At 38.2% G+C, this 15979-nt stretch overlaps 1 protein-coding gene across 12 annotated transcripts in view; it reads left to right on the forward strand.

Annotated features, from left to right (window-relative positions):
• RUSC2 (RUN and SH3 domain containing 2) overlaps positions 1–15979 on the forward strand; it is an 89424-nt gene that overhangs the window by 40889 nt on the left and 32556 nt on the right. For 2 of the 12 annotated variants that reach the window (XM_074280289.1, XM_074280288.1), the window contains exon 1: positions 1964–2580. The exons of 4 other annotated variants lie outside the window; for them this stretch is intronic. The gene's annotated coding sequence lies outside the window, so the exon portion shown is untranslated. Of the gene's footprint in view, positions 1–377; positions 702–1962; positions 2581–15979 lie in introns of those variants that run through there. 6 more of the 12 variants (XM_074280293.1, XM_074280295.1, XM_074280296.1 and 3 more) reach the window with 6 other exon arrangements.

Genomic DNA, 15979 nt, shown 5'->3' on the forward strand with positions numbered 1-15979 from the left:
TCATGGCCACTTTAGAGAGCTAACCCTCTGTTTTGCCTGTGGACAGTTGCTGAAGTATCTTTCAGATCTTTCTGTGTAAAAACAAAGTACCTTTTTATTTTCCTTTTCTAATCAAATCCATAAATATTAATTGAGCAAATAATCTGCATGATTCACAATCACAGTCTTTTAACTAGGAGGTCATGGGACTAAAATTCCTAAACAATGACTCTCAAACTGAAGTCTACCAGAGATTTGGTGACAGAGCTTACTGCATGCTGAGCCTCAATTCAGCCTCAGACAAGCTGAGTGAGAGTCCCACCCCTAATCTTCATTACTGCTTCTCATGGGGTATTTACAGAAAGACTCAGTTTTGTCTGGAGACCTATTGAGCTGTCCTGGTTCTCAGTGACCCTAGAAAAGCACAGGGTTGCTCTTGAAGTAGAAAGCTGCCCTGGATTCGGGCAATAACCAGTAGAACTAGATGCTGACGCCAGAGTGTAAAAATAAACACCTCCCACAGTGTCTTCTCAACCCGTTTGGCATCAGAGCTGCTATTATTAACCTGAAGGCTTCACAGGCAGCTGTAATGGGCAGACAACAGCCTGGACGGGACCCATCAAGCCAGATTGGGAGTTTGCTGCCTTCCCCTCACACCTGGGGAGGCTGGATTCAAAGTCCCAGAAAAAGTGTGGTCAGTCTAAGAACATGCTCTACTTCAGGTAATGTCAGAGGTGGGCTTTCCAGCTTTGGTCTTCTGGTCAGAACCCTTGTACACTTTTTGAAAGAGTTCTGGGTTTCAGAGAGCCTTACATTATTTGGCTAAATAGTTGGGGGAGTAAGTAAGGGAGGAAGAGGGATGGGGTGTTACAGAATGATTGACCAACTTTATTTTTAATTTTTATCCCATTTTTCCAAAGATGGAACATGGGAGATAAGGAGAGGGAGATGAAAGATGGAATCTTTTTCTGCTGATACTTAAGTTTTCTCTTCTGAGCCTCAATTTTTGTTTGAAAAGTGTAGAAACAAAGAGCAAGGTGGAAGAAGAAAATCCTTAACTTTAGTTTCTTCTCCTCATCCTAACCTCTAGCAAGCAGCAAAATTCAGATTGGAAACAGGCTAGTCCTCAGAGACTTTGTGAATGATGATGCTGCTTGCCTTCCATACCTTATCTGGGAGTTTCCTAGCACTCCAAACATTGTATAGTTTTGGGGGACTGTGTTTGAGCAATATAGCCTACCTTTACTTGTTCTTTTATTCCGTGGTGGCAGAAGGGAAGTTATTGGAAAAAAGCTAGGGACCCCAATGACCACTTACCAAAACATGTCGAGCTAAGGTAGTGGAAGTCCAGCTATTGCATCTCCAACAAGGTACTCTCAAATCCCTCTTGTCATTGATTGGGTTGAGATAAGTTTAGTAGATGTAGGCAGAGAGATAGCTTAGTTAATTGAGTCCTGGGCCTGGATTCAAGATCTGAGTTCATATCCAGCCTCAGACACGTATTAGCTGTGTGATTCTGGGCAAGTCATTTAGTTTCTGTTTCCTTTAATCCACTAGAGAAGGAAATCACAAATCACTCCAGAAAACCCCATGGATTGTAAAGGGCAACTGTGTGATATAGTAGATAGAGCTCCGGGCCTAATGTTAGGAAAAACAGTTTAAATCTAACCTCAAACACTCACAGATTTGCCAAGAAAATTGGGGCTATGGGGTAACAAAGACTGACCCAGACTGAACAACAACAAAGAATAGAGAAGGCGGAAAAAAAAATCTGCCCCCACAATGCAATTGGGAAAGAGCTTTGACCTAGGGAATAGATCACATTGGCCTTGGGGGCACTGATCTCTCTTTTCTCGAACTTCAGCTGAGTCATCTATCTGGGAAGTGAGTGCTGCTGCTATGGGCAGAGGGGCTAGAAAATTGGAGCTGAAGATTGGCTTCTTTTGCCCATCTGGGCACTGTGGATGGTGCTGAGGGAGAGAAGCATGTGAGTGAATGCCAGCAGCTTCTCTCTCTCTGGGCTGCCCCTCCCATCTTTCCTCGCTCTAACGGGCTCTGTGTAATCCAATCTAGATTCTTCTCCTAGCCCACTTCACTGCGCATCTGTGGCCCTTTATTTACAGCGGAGCTTCTCATGAACCAATTGGGCAGCAGCTTGCCAGCCTGCACTCCTCAGTCCACTGCCTAGGGGGAGGGGAAAGAGGGAACACCCCGGCCTTACTCCCAGGCCTTGAAGCAGCAGCGAGCAGCAGCAGCAGCAACACCCCTAGAAACAAGAGATTAGCCTCTCAAGACAGCCTGAGAAGAGCCTGGCTTGGACAGTTCCTGCCCCACCCATCCCTGCTCCTGCCTACACCAAGCCAGCTCTGAAAAAGAGAGCGGCAGCCCTGAACCTCTAGAGCAAGCTTAGCTCTGCCTCTCAGCTCACACCCTTGGGAAAAGGCTCCTCTTCCTGCAAGGATCCGTGCTTTCTGTAATTGTCTGCCTCCCAGATCTTCTCCTGCAGCTGCAGAGATTTCATTTCTTCATCTTCCGAGCCTGGCTGCCCCCTGCATTCTCCATCCTTACCTCCGAAGAAAACATTCTAGGGCCAGACTCAAGGTAGGCCCTGATTTTTCTAAGGCCTAAGTCCCTAGAGGGAACTGGGGTTATAGCCTTGAGCCCCTGTCTTCAGGGACTTATCAGAGCTCTGTTTATAATTATGGTAGTTAGAAACTAAGGCACCGGGGAATGTAAGTTATTGTTAATGGGGAGAGGGAGTAGAGAGAGAGTAGGGAGTCGAGTTTGTTCATATTCTGCTTGTAGAGTCTTTCTCTTTGGCTTGGCTTTACTGTGGTTAAAGATACACTATTTGCTCCGAGGAACCTTCTGAGGTCTTCTGGCTTAGTTTTCTGTCAGCAGGCAGAAACTACCAAGTGATCTAAGTAATGTCTGAGGTCCACTGGCTGCTAAAACTTGGGGAAAATGGTGTTTCCTAACCTTCACTCGGATCCAAGAGATAACATGTATGTTTTGTGATGGGAATGACTGCCCTTGGGCAGAGGATGTTTGGGAGTGGTTAGGAAATCTGTGTCTGGGTTTAATCTGCCTATTGTGGGGATTGGGGAAAGAATAACCCCAAACAAGTCTTTGCCTCCTAGTTCATTTTTTGCCTCATTTGAAATACAGAATATACATCCATATCTATTCATGCTCAGCATTCCAGCCTAGAAACTGAAGGTTTGTGGGAGTTTGGCCCTGCTGTCTCTAATCGGTCTCCATGCCTGATTTTAATGAACTGTTCTTTGCCTGCCCGAAGGAATTTGGTTAGATTTTATATGTGGTCATAGTGGCCTGTCCAGGAGGAGAAAGTGGTGGATTTATGCTTTGGGATTTTGTTGCTCTGGGCAATAAGCTAAAGACCTCTTCTTTATGGAGAGCATCCTATTCCACCTAAATGGCCAGTGATAAGCAATTTAGGGGCAGTCTTTTGTAGTGTTGTAATTGGCTCTTTAGCATTTAATGAAATATTGGTCTTCCCCATGAGTGCCTTGAGAACCTGTGGATAGGAAATAAAGGAAGATATTTTGAACATAAATATCAATACTAGCTGTGGTCCTATGATTCTAAAAGAGAACAGTAGAATAAGTAGGAAGCAGCTGGGTGTGGGTGGGCTGGTCTTTCAGCCTAGAGATCTCATTGCACATTCTCAGCGTGCTGGCCTCAGATTTGAGTCCAAAATAACACCACCATGGTTGGGTCCCTAGGGTCATTTCTGTAGCAGCTCCCTACTTCAGGGAACAGCTTCTTCCCAGCCATAGGCGAAAAGAACAGATCTCGAAGCCTTTTGCGGGGGAGTTGGACTAATCTATTGACATGGCCAGGTGTTCTTAGGTACCTGATAGGTGATTTCCTTTGCACTCTACTTGTAACCTGATCTCAGGGTCCAATAGTTTACCAACAATGTCTTAGCCCTCAAAGTTTGTCCTTTCATATTTCCCTCCCACTCTAGATATAGTGAGAGCTTCTAGGATTAGAAGAGCAGGCTGATGTAGGATATGAAAGGGCTTTTCACATTAGCCAGACATAATGGAGAATACTCTTGGTCTGTTTTTCGGTAGCTGGTGAAGAAGGCAAATCTTTCTCTTGGAAGAGCAACAGAGCAATGAATAATTGCCCTGAGATCATACCACACCCTAACATTTCAGACTTCAGTAAGACTGGCCTGAGGTGCCTACTGTTTTTCTAGTCCTGTACACCAGTAGATTACAAATGACAAGTAGCCAATCATAAGGGGAATTAGCCCTAAATTGATGACATAAACACTTTTGTCCGATTCCAAAACCTTGCCAATACCAGTTTCCAGGGAATTTAGAGCTTTCTCTAAATCTAAAAAAAAAAAAAAAGAATCATTTTTAAAAAATCCTTAATAGTATTTTATTTTATTTTTCCAGTTACATGTAAAGATAGTTTCCACCACTCATTTTTTGTTTAGATTTTTAGTTCCAAATTTTTCTTCCTTCCTCCATTATCCTCCCCACTCCCATGACAACAAGCAGTCTGATAAGTTACACTTGTGAAATCATTTTAAATATTTCCAAATTAGTTGTGTCATAAAAGGAAAATCAGGACAAAAGGGAAAAGCCATGAGAAAAACAAAACAAACCCCCCAAAAATTAAAATAATATTATGCTTCGATCCACATTTGGTCTCCAAATTTCTCTTAAATGTGAATGGCATTTTCCATCCCAAATCTATTGGAATTATCCAGGATCACAGTATTGCTGAGAAGAACCAAGACCACAACACAATTGATCACACAATCATGCTGTTGCTATGTACATGATTCTCTTAGATCTGTTCACTTCACTTGATAACAGTTCATAGAAGTCTTTCCAGGCTTTTCTGAAGTCAGCCCATTCATCATTTTTTATAGAACAATAATATTCCATTATATTCATGTACCATGACTTATTTAGTCATTCCCCAGTTGAGGGGCATCAACTCACTTTCCAATTTCTTACCACTACAAAAAGAGCTGCTAGAAACATTTTTGCACACGTGGGTCCTTTCCCCTCCTTTATGATCTCTCTAGAATACAGAACAGTAATGACACCTTTGGATCAAAAGGGTATGCAGAATTTGATATCCCTTTGGGCATAGTTCCAAATTCCTCTCCAGAATAGTTGGATCGGTCCACAACTCCACCAACAATGCATTAGAATCTCAGTTTTTACATATCCCCTCTAACATTTATCATTATCTTTTTCTATCATCTTAGCCAATCTAATAGGTATGAAGTGGTATCAGAAAGTTGTTTTAATTTTAAATATTAAAAAAAAAAATTTAGGCAATTGGGGTTAAGTGACTTAGCCAGAGTCACACAGCTATTAAGTATTAAGTGTTTGAGGCCTGATTTGAACTTAGGTTCTCCTGACTCCAGGGCCAGTGTTCTACCCACCACACTATCTAGCTGTCCCAAAATTGTTACTTTTGTAGGGCTTTGAGAGACAGAGATTGCTTGAACTGTCTTACAAGTGGTAACTGGTCTCTAATGGCAATGGCTAATCAGTGATTTAAGGGAAGCAGTGTAAAGAACTCAAGATTTGGAAGCAGAGGACCATGGTTTAAACCTGGCTCTGCCAAGCTACCCCAATGGTTAAATCAGTTTCTCTGGGACCTAATTTTCTCATCTGTAAAATGAAAATATTGTATCAGATAATAATAGATGACAGTTATATAGCACTTTAAGGTATTCAGAGTCAATGCCTACTTTGAGTCAAATCCAATTTCACTTCTCTTCCATAAAGTCTTCTCTGATCATCCTAGCCCACACTGACCACCTCCTCTGACTTCCTATAACATGTATTGCCTATACCACTCATTAACAATTTAGCTGCTATACATTGAAATCAAAAGTTATTTCTGGGAACTCCACAATGCCTTGCACATTGTAGAAATCACTAAAGGTGATAAGAACACATGATCCCTACTCTCAGTTCCTCAGGGAACTCCCAATCAAATGGGCAGAGGTAGAGTATATCATTGTTTAAATAGCTTTTTAGTTAGATGGTCACTTTTTTGCCCTTGTTGATGGATTGGTTACTCAGGCTATATAAACATTAAAGCCAAGCAAGGAATCAAATGGAAACTATCATTCACGTAGAAGTAATCAAAATGTGTGTAATTAATTTGTGCCATGTACCCTGTCATCCTCAGAGATCCTTGGCAACCCCACAGAAACTTCTAAGGCTTCAAATTATAAGAGGCCTAGCCAACAAATACATTGTCTTGTCTTTTTTCCCCTATATTATACACTTTCATTAGTATTATTCCTTGTGTTCTCTTGCTACTCCATCCATAATCTAACATGACTTCCTTAAGCAATAGAGAACAACCCTGGACTTGAAATTCTCCCCTAAATCTTAGTCAGAGCCTCTTGAGAAAATGACTTTTTTAAAAAAATAAACTCCCATGTCAGGCTATTTAACAGAGGTACAAATCTTACTGTGTTCGTCTATGACTTCTAGACATGTTTTTGTTATTAAACATAGTCATCACTGTTATCATTAATGTCTCAAAATATTCATGTGCCCATTACTGTGCATCTGCTCTACTATGCTATATTCTGGTATAAGCTATATGTGACTAAATAACAAGGTCATAGACCCCTGACCTTGTAAAGTTTACTGGCTAACTGTAAAAGAGCCAATTGGACTTCTAAAAGTCCAACACAGATAATAATAAAAATAATAATAGCCACTAAATTTTTTTAAAAATCTTTCTCTTTGCTATTTGGAGGCAGTTTAATGGAATATAATTTTTTCTGCTTTGTAGTATTGATTTACAGAGTTACAAGTCACTTTTCATACAAGTATATAGGATAAATAGTACAAGTATTATTATTCTGTTATATATAAGGAAACAGATGCTGGGAAATTATTATTTTTTGTTGTTGAATTGTTTCATTTGTATCTTACTATTTGTGACTCCATTTGGGGCTTTCTTGGCACAGATATTGGAGTGGTTTACTGTTTCATTTTTCAGTTCATTTTACAGATAACGAAATTGAGACAAACAGGTTTAAGTGATGTGTCTAGAGTCACACAATTAGTAAGTTTCTGGGATGGGATTTGAAATCGAGAAGATAAATCTTCTTGATTCTACACCCAGTCCTTTTTCCAATAGTTAATAAATGTCCAAATTGGAATTCAAATTCAGGTGTCTTGATTGATTCCAAGGACAGTGCATATGTATATGACAGACCATGCAGGAAAAAAAAGGCAGAAAAGTTTGTGTTAATTAGAAGAGAGAGTCAGTAACTTGACTTGACTATTTGGGCCATTTTATGATAGGAATATGCTCTGAACATTGGATTAATATCTTGGGCATGGCATATGAGCCATTTAGGGCAGGTTTTTTCCCTAAAAATTTTGAACTTTGGGAAATCTAAAAATTATTTATCTGACCCCAACTGATGTTTGCATTTCTTTAGAGGTCAGAAAGGAAATAAGACATTTTATTTCATCAACCCTTATAGTTTTGGTCCAGACAGGAAAGCAGGTTTGAGTAGAAATGGATGATCCTTGACCTAATAATATAGGACAAGAAGAAACCTTGTCCTTTTAGTGTTACCATGATTATGAATCATGAATCCCCAAGACTAGAAATGGCCCAAGCTTCATAAGATCAGAGTTAGTCCAGATATTCAAGAACAAGGATCTCCAGATCTCTCAAGCCATCTTTGAGCCAAACTGGCCATGAAATAAAGAAAAGCTCTATTCAGTGTTATCCGTAAGGTGAATTTTAATACTTTCCTCTATCTCATGACCTTTCTCTGGGATTAGGAAATGTGAGGCTTCACAGCAATGACAGCCTGAGATTTTTTTTTAAAAGGAAACTTGTTTTCTACACAGAGAACCATTGTGTCAACAGGGACCTGTGCCAGGCAGTGTTGCTTATTTGGGGGGAAGCAGTCACATTTCCTAGAGTGACTGAGTGCACACATACTCCAGAAGTGCTCCAGTCAATTAATCCCAGGGGGTCTTTTTTGCTGATCACACTACCTTCTTGGATTCCAGGACATTATTAGTCTTCATAGTCTTCCTAGACATAGAATAGAGTGATGTTCAGATAAGTTAGATATGTAGTCCTATAGCTAAGGAAAACTCTTGGTAAGAGTCCCAAGCTGTTCTCTCATCCAAAAAAATGGAGAAAATAAATAAATGAGGACCAGAAAAGAATAATAAAAAAAAAAACACAGCTGTCATTCTATGGCTATAGTACTTTCCAGTGAAGAGTACAAATAAGCCTTAAAGAATGTAAGGTAAAATAATAAGTTATTGTTAATAGGGAAATCTGGAAAAGGAGATGAGATCTAGAAGGGACAAGGAAGGACCTTGAAAGAGAGGTAGATTTTAGACAAGTAGAGGGGGGAAAAAAAGGAAGACAGTTCAGACAGAATAGTATAAATAAGCAAAGGCATAGGGACCAGAATGCATGTGACATGTATGGATGACAATGGGTAAGTAGACTAGTTTGGCTGGATGTAAAGTTTCAGAAAATACAGTAGTAGTAAGATATAAGATTTAAGAAGATCAGAGCCATGAATACCAATATTCATGAACACAATATCCTCAGAAGATCAGTATGGCTGTACATATTCTGAATGTAAAGACAAATGGGACAGAAACTAGTTGGGAGAGTACTACTACTACAGTTATCTAGGTATAAGAATAAGACCCAAGATAGTAGTCACAAGGAAAATGGAAAGAAAGGATGGATATAAGAGGTATTACAAAGGAGAAATGGAGATGGCTTAGTAATGGACTCTGAATATGTATGTGTGTGTGTACAAATTAGTTAGAGATGACTAATATTTGGAGATTGAGTGACTGGAAAAATAATATAATCATTAACCAAAATAAAAACACCCAGAAAGGAGGCAGGGCTTAGGGGAAAGGGGGAGGTATGATAAATTTTGGACAAGTTGAATTTGACCTGCTCAGACAATCCTGGATGATTGATTCAAGCTTAAAGTTAGAATGTAAAAAGGCAGTTATTGAAAAAGGGGAATGAGTAGAGGCAGTGTTGCTAGATGTTTTCAGTGGACAACATGCTGGATTCAGAAGGATTCATCTTGCTAAATTCAAATGCATTCAAAATGTCTAAGAACACTTGTTCTTAGACACTAATTGTGTGATCCTGGACAGGCCAAATAACCTATTTTCCTGTCAAATTAAATGCATTTCCTACCCAACTCTCTATGTCTGTGTATGTATGTTCTTCCTTTTTGTTTTTGACCAGTTTTATTGAGAGTGATTCAAGTCAGCTACACTCCCTTCTCCCAACCTCCTACTCCTTGTTGTATAGATGTATACTTGTGCACCCTTTCCCTTTTCTTCTTTTCTCTACCCTCCCTTTTAGTATATTCCTCATTCCTTTTCTTTGGGTTTTTTTTTTTTTTTTTTGGAAGATCACCAATAAAAAACAGAACTACTTCCAGGCCTTGTCTAATTAGGCTCTATTTAAACCCTAATGAAGATAGGTAGGGTTCATTGGTAACACATATAACTGTATATTTAAATGTAAGCAGTTTATCATTGTTCATTCCTGTTTATCATTTTATGTTTCTATCATTACTGTATTTGAACTTCAGAGTTTCTCTGGCCTTTTCATCAGGAATGTTTTTGATTTCATTAAAGATACATTTTTCCTATGAAGAATTGCACTCAGTTTTGCTGGGTGAGTTATTTTTGGCTGTAAGTCTTTGTCCTTTGCCTTTTGGAATATCATATTCCAAGTTTTCCACTCTCATACAATGGTGGCTGCTAAATCACATATGGCCCTGATTGTGGCTTTTTGGTACTTGGATTTAATCTTTCTGGCTGCTTGCAGTGTTTTTATTTTGACCTGAAAGATCTAAGGCTATGATGTACCAGATATTTTCCTTTTGGAATTTTTTTCAGAATGGTGACTGGTAGGTGCTCTTAATTTCTTTTGCTTTTTGGTTCTAAGAGATCTGTGACATTTCTTCTTCTTTTTTCCCCTGCTGAGGAAATTGGGGTTAAGACACTTGGTCACATACCCAGGGTCACATACCTAGAAAGTATTAAGTGTCTGAGGACAGATTTGAGCTCAGGTCCTCCTGACTTTAGGACTGGTACCCTATCTACTGTACCATCTAGCTACCCCATGATATTTTCTTAATGTCTAGGATCTGCTTTTGGTCATTGTGTTCAGATATTCTTAGTCCAGTGATTCTTAATTTTTTTTCTTGATATATTTCTAGATCAGTTGTTTTTGCTTTGTGATCTTTACATTTTCTTCTATTCTTTCCCATCCTTTTTACTTTTTTTTTTTTTTTAACTATTGTTGTATTATGAAATCATTGGCTTCCAAATGTTTGATTTATTCTAATATTTAGGGAGTCTATTGCTTGGGTAAGATTTTGTACCTCTTGTTCCAAGCTATTAATTTCTTCTCCAGGTATTTCTTCCACGACTCTCATTCCTTCTCTAATTTTTTCTCAGGTTGGTCTTATTCCATTTATAAAAACATTTTTAACTTTTTTAAAAAAATACTTGCTTCATCTATCCGGGAATTCTGGTTGAATTTGTGCCCAATATGTTTTTCTCCAAGGTTTTGCTTGTAAATGTTTTAGTCATTCTCTTCTTCTGAATTTGTGTCTGTAAGTATTCCCTGCCATCATAATAGGAAATTATGATGTTCTTTTTTTTTTTTTTTTTGGTATATTTTTCTAACCTGCTTCCTGACATCAGACAAGCTTTACGATTGGCCCATACAGCACTTTTGGAGTGAAAGTCTATTGCTGCTTTCTGGGAGTATTGAGTATTGTGTTGTTCCAAGATCTCAAGGAGAGAGGTTCCTACAAGTTTTTAGTGTTCCCAAATTGGATTGATCTAGGGCAGAGTCTTAATTGCTTGTTCCTGCCCCCCTCATCTCTACAAGTTCCTGATCTGGTTTGGGTCTGAGCAAGAGCAGATTGCTGTTGGATTTCACCCTTCTCAGAGAGCTAAAAAGCTCTATTGGTTCAAATGGCAGAATTGTGGGCCTTCCTTTGGAAGGAATTCCTGTCTTGCTTATTCTTTTGAATGCTAATGCTGGAAGTGAAACCCTGCTCTGAGTCTGGGGTCTTAGACACCACAACTCTGCTGCTGCTGCTGTTATTGTTGGGTTTTGAACTTCAAGGTCTTTCTACTTGGGAATACTATTCTGTGCACAAACTTCCTTCTCACTTCACTCTGGGAATGGGCAACATATTTGTCATTTAGCACCCGTCCCATTGCAGTGTCCTGGTATAGGTCTAGAAATGACTCAGTTTGAGTCTGAAACCTCTCATTCCCCTTGTACACAATGGTCTAGGCATTACATTCCTGGACAGATTCTTCACTGTCCATAGACCTCTCTCCGTATGCTGAGCTGAGCTGGACAAATGACTCACAGTGACTTTTCCTGGATTTCTCCATCGAAATTTGATCTGGTGCAGAAACTTCTGGAGGAATTTGTGAAAGAGAGTTCACTGCACTGCTTCTACCACTCTGCCAAATTAGCACTACCTCCTATCTTTCATTCAGCTTAACTTGAACAAAAGTGCTCCTTTCCTCAGCAATCTTCCCCCTACTTGGGAAAGTAGAACACCCCAGTGGACCCTGGGAGTATGCTTTGGTATTATTGTAACTTGGCTGTCAGCACTGGGTACCCTTTTCAAGACACAGTGATTTGAGGATGTGGCTACTAGGCTATCTGTGATCCTACAATTAGAATAGCCTGAATTTGGGATGAACCTTGACAAGTAACCCTAGGGAGACTTAACAGTCCCCTTTTAACTGGGTATAAAGATATGGGTGGTTTTGAGTGACCAGATCATCATCTTTGTCCTTATGTTTCAAAAATCATAACTCAAAGCTCTCTATAGGAAAGAGTATCTTTCTCTACCTACCTACCATAGTGGTGGTCACCTTGTCATCTCCTATCATCCTCAAAAGTGCTTTATTCATGTGGAAAGCCCTATTTTGCCTAGAGAGCTGCCCCAAGCTCCCATTGAGACTTCACAACTTATATGTTGATCTAGTGGTAAAGACCCATAACTAAAATCTGATCTAAGCCAGGATCTAATTGTATCTGAAACAAAATTGTGATAGAAAGTTAAGAAGAAGTGAAATGAGACTATAAATCCAGTCCATCATACCCATTTCTTTTTAAATTGTCATCTATTCCCTTGTTTTCACTCTAGACTAGAGAAATTCTATTCTAACTCTCCACTTTTAACCACCTAAAAAGAGACAAAGGACAATACCCATTTGGAGCCTCTAAATTAGTTTCATTGACTTTGCAAGTTCCAAGCCAATGAAACTCTGCAATTGACAAAACTCTGATCTGTCTGCATTAGAACATAACCTCATTAGCCATTTTTTTAAACTAGTACATTAGGTTTCTGTTTAAACTCCTGCAATCTCCCTAGTTCCTTGATGGTGAAAGCACATCTACCTTCTGAATCCTCTGTGGAGTAAATCACTCCCTGGAATCTAATAATGGGATAAGCCTAAGGCTTTTTCTTTTTAACCACCTGTACTGGTTCCCAATCCTCTTCTCCTATTCCTGTTCTCTTCACTTATAGCCCTAATCCTAGCAGGGTTTAGCATCTTTTCTAGAAAATCCTCTGGGTCAGAGATCATACTTCCATCTGTGGCCTATCAGTCCTCACCCCAATTAACATTGCCTTCTTTCCCTTTGTTCTTATTAGATCCTTAAACTACTTCTGCTTTCAAGGTATGGTTCTTGAAATTCATTCATCTCTGCCTCTAATTGTCCAATTCACAAAAACAATTTCTCTCCATTTTCCTTAATGTTATCGGTTTTGAAATTCATTAACAAAAGCCAAGGAATACTTAATTTTGCTATATTTCTACTTTACTTCTCAAGTTTCTTAAACATCCATTGGGCTAATACTAAAAGGTAAATGGAACTTCCTCCTTACTCTACCAAGAAGATTCCCCATGTATCCCAAAGAAATCTGCAGCTATAGTCCTATGTATGAACATCCAATCATTTGAAGATACTTCTACAACACTTTTCCCCTACTTCAGTAAATAAATTAACCATGAAATTATTGCAAACAACCTCTGCTAACCACACTAGATATATTAAGGCCAGGTCTATCTTAGGCCAATCCAGTATTTCAGGCTCAGGACTAGAATGCAGTGAGTCACTTAAAACTACCAAATCAAATAAAGCAATTTTACTGATGACAAAGACTTTAAAAGAATGAAATTCCTAAGAATTTTTTTAAAGCACTAGTTCAAATAATGTGTCTTTTCCCTTCCATTGCCCAGCATACTAGGGGAAAAAAAGTATTTCTTTGGGGTTTGGGAATTCTGCTAAAACTTCCAACATCAACTCTATAGATTAGGATTTTGCCTTGGATGGCAAAGATATTAGATGGCCATCTCTTTAAAGGACTAATACATCCTATATAAAACAGATGTCATTCCTACTATATGGGACCTATAGGTAAAATGTCTAGCAGCCAATTGAGAATACAAGAATGAAACTCAAAAGGCATTAGGGCTAAAGAGGTATGTTTAATACTCATTTTGATAGAAGTACTAATAATGGAAGAACATAGAGAAGAAAGCGAAGTCAGCATCTTTAGGAATGCTTGCATTTGAGTGGAAAAAGGAAGTAGTGTCAAATGAGAAAGAATTGTGGGAATAATACCTGAACAATATAGCATAGAATAATTTCCAGGCAGGAAAAAAAGTTTTAAGAAAGAGTGCTAAATCCCAAAGAGGATGAAAATGTTTAAAACTCCATTCATTGGTCAGATGAGTAGGAGGTCATTGCTAATCTTGAACAAAAGAGTATATTCGTTGATAAGTGTAAAAACCATATTTCAGGGGATTATGGACTGATTTTGCACCTGTCCTTGCAGATAGTGATTCCAGACAGCTATTATCAAAATGTTGAAAAGAAGGAAAGGAGAGACAGCTCTGCCTGTTTGGGGTCTTTGTGTCTCGAACCAATAGTCAATTTAATTCTGAGTCTTGATTCCTGTGAGGTTTCTATATACTTTGCCTCTTACTTCCCCAACCCACTTAGCTTGTCTTGCTGCAAGTGCCCTGAAGTCTTTATACCATTTCCTATTTCAGTTATCCCAATTACTACTGTTCTCACTGACAAAGAAATGCCTCTGAGAAACCTGCCTTTCAGCTTAAATCTTGACTGACTTGATTATTCCATCCCAACTGATTCTTATCCTTCCCAGGCCTCCCCCAAAAAACTAGAAGAGAAATGTCATGTTGCGTAAGAATATGGTTTGCATGCCTGCTTTATGTACTTATTTCTTCATCGTGGATGCCCATGATGCAGAGATAGATTATAATTTTATTAAATGAGTAGATTTGAGAAAGTAAGTATGTATTTATAGTTATTACTGTTTTCTCAGTTTCCTGATTTGGGTCAACAAGATCTGAGTTTGGGGGAAGTTTACCCCATGCTTTCAGTATTTTACTTCTCCATTTTAGATACCCTGACAATGGATTTCTCAATGCCTTCAAAATTGGGTCACCACTAACTTGGATTTCTAATCTAATCCAATTGCTTTTTCTACTTGTTTTCTTCAGTATCATGTCTACTCTCTCGAACAACCATCTGAGATTACAGTATAGTTATCATGGCTTCACATGCCAATAAAAAGGAATTGTTATTAAAAAAAGATCTTTTTTATTTTTAAATCTGTTGTCCTTCTTCCAGTTTAATCCTCACTTGCTTTCAGAATGACTTTACTTAATTGGGTCTTTTGCCTAGTTTTCCTTAAACTTATTTTTCTCTATATTGCTTCTCACTATTGGTAATTTGTTTATATCATTTTTTTTTAACAAACAAGTTTATATTTTATACCATTGCTATGCTTGACTACTGTTTCATCTCTTAATGTTAGATGATATGTTTGCTGACTGAGACAGTTTCTAGTCTCTTTTGGTCTCATTATAATAGTTGATTTACATCAATTAAGCTTCTTTAGGAAATTAGTATAACCAGTATCAAAGTTCATTTCTCCATTCAGTTCCTATTTTTCAACATCAGTAGTTTTAATTGTATATCTTTTCTCAATTTTATTCTTTCTTTAGAATTTGTATTAATTTTGATCCTTTTTTAACTGTAAACAGGCAGTTGTTTCAGGCAGTAAGAAGCAATTTTTTTATCTAATAAAATATAATTAAATTCCTTTTTGTGATATCATTTAGTATTTAGCAAGTTCAGCATCCTCCATCTTTGTTCTCAAAAAAAAATATTTTATAACAAACATATAAAGCTTTGGTGTAGTCTATAATCTTTTGACTTTTTATGTTTCTTTTTCTTGAACTGTATTTTCTAATATGTTTTTTTAAGCCATCCTTTCCTATACTCACTTTTATATTCAAGTCTCTGTATATGAAAGTATTTGTTGGTTCAGTATGGAGATGGTTAGTGAATTCTTAATAGAATTTCTATATCCTAGGTTTCTGCAACAGATGTCAATATAATAGATTGATTATTTTCATAGTGATAACATGAATTTTTATCACGAGCATCATAATACAAGATGATCAAGTGTCCCATGAAATGTTTTAAAATATATGCTTCATTTGGGAAGCTACGTGGCGTAGTAGATAGAACACCAGCCCTGAAGTCAGGAGGACTTAAGTTCAAATTTGGCTTCAGATACTTAATACTTCCTAGCAGTGTGACCCTGGGCAAGTCACTTAACTCCAATTGCCTTAGCAAAAACTGTGTGTGTGTGTGTGTGTGTGTGTGTGTGTACTTCATTTAATATTTTTAAAAATTTGAGTTCCAAATTCTTTTCTTCCCTCTAGCTCTTGGCCCTGTCCATTGAGAAGACAAGACATATAAGTTATATATATGAAGTCATGTAAAAAAATTCTATATTAGCCATATTGCTCCCCCAAAAAAAGCAAAGAAAAAAATAAAGTGAAAAAAGTGTGCTAATTTACACTCA

Source organism: Sminthopsis crassicaudata, chromosome 1 (assembly GCF_048593235.1).
Source record: "Sminthopsis crassicaudata isolate SCR6 chromosome 1, ASM4859323v1, whole genome shotgun sequence".
NCBI classification, from domain to species: domain Eukaryota; kingdom Metazoa; phylum Chordata; class Mammalia; order Dasyuromorphia; family Dasyuridae; genus Sminthopsis; species Sminthopsis crassicaudata.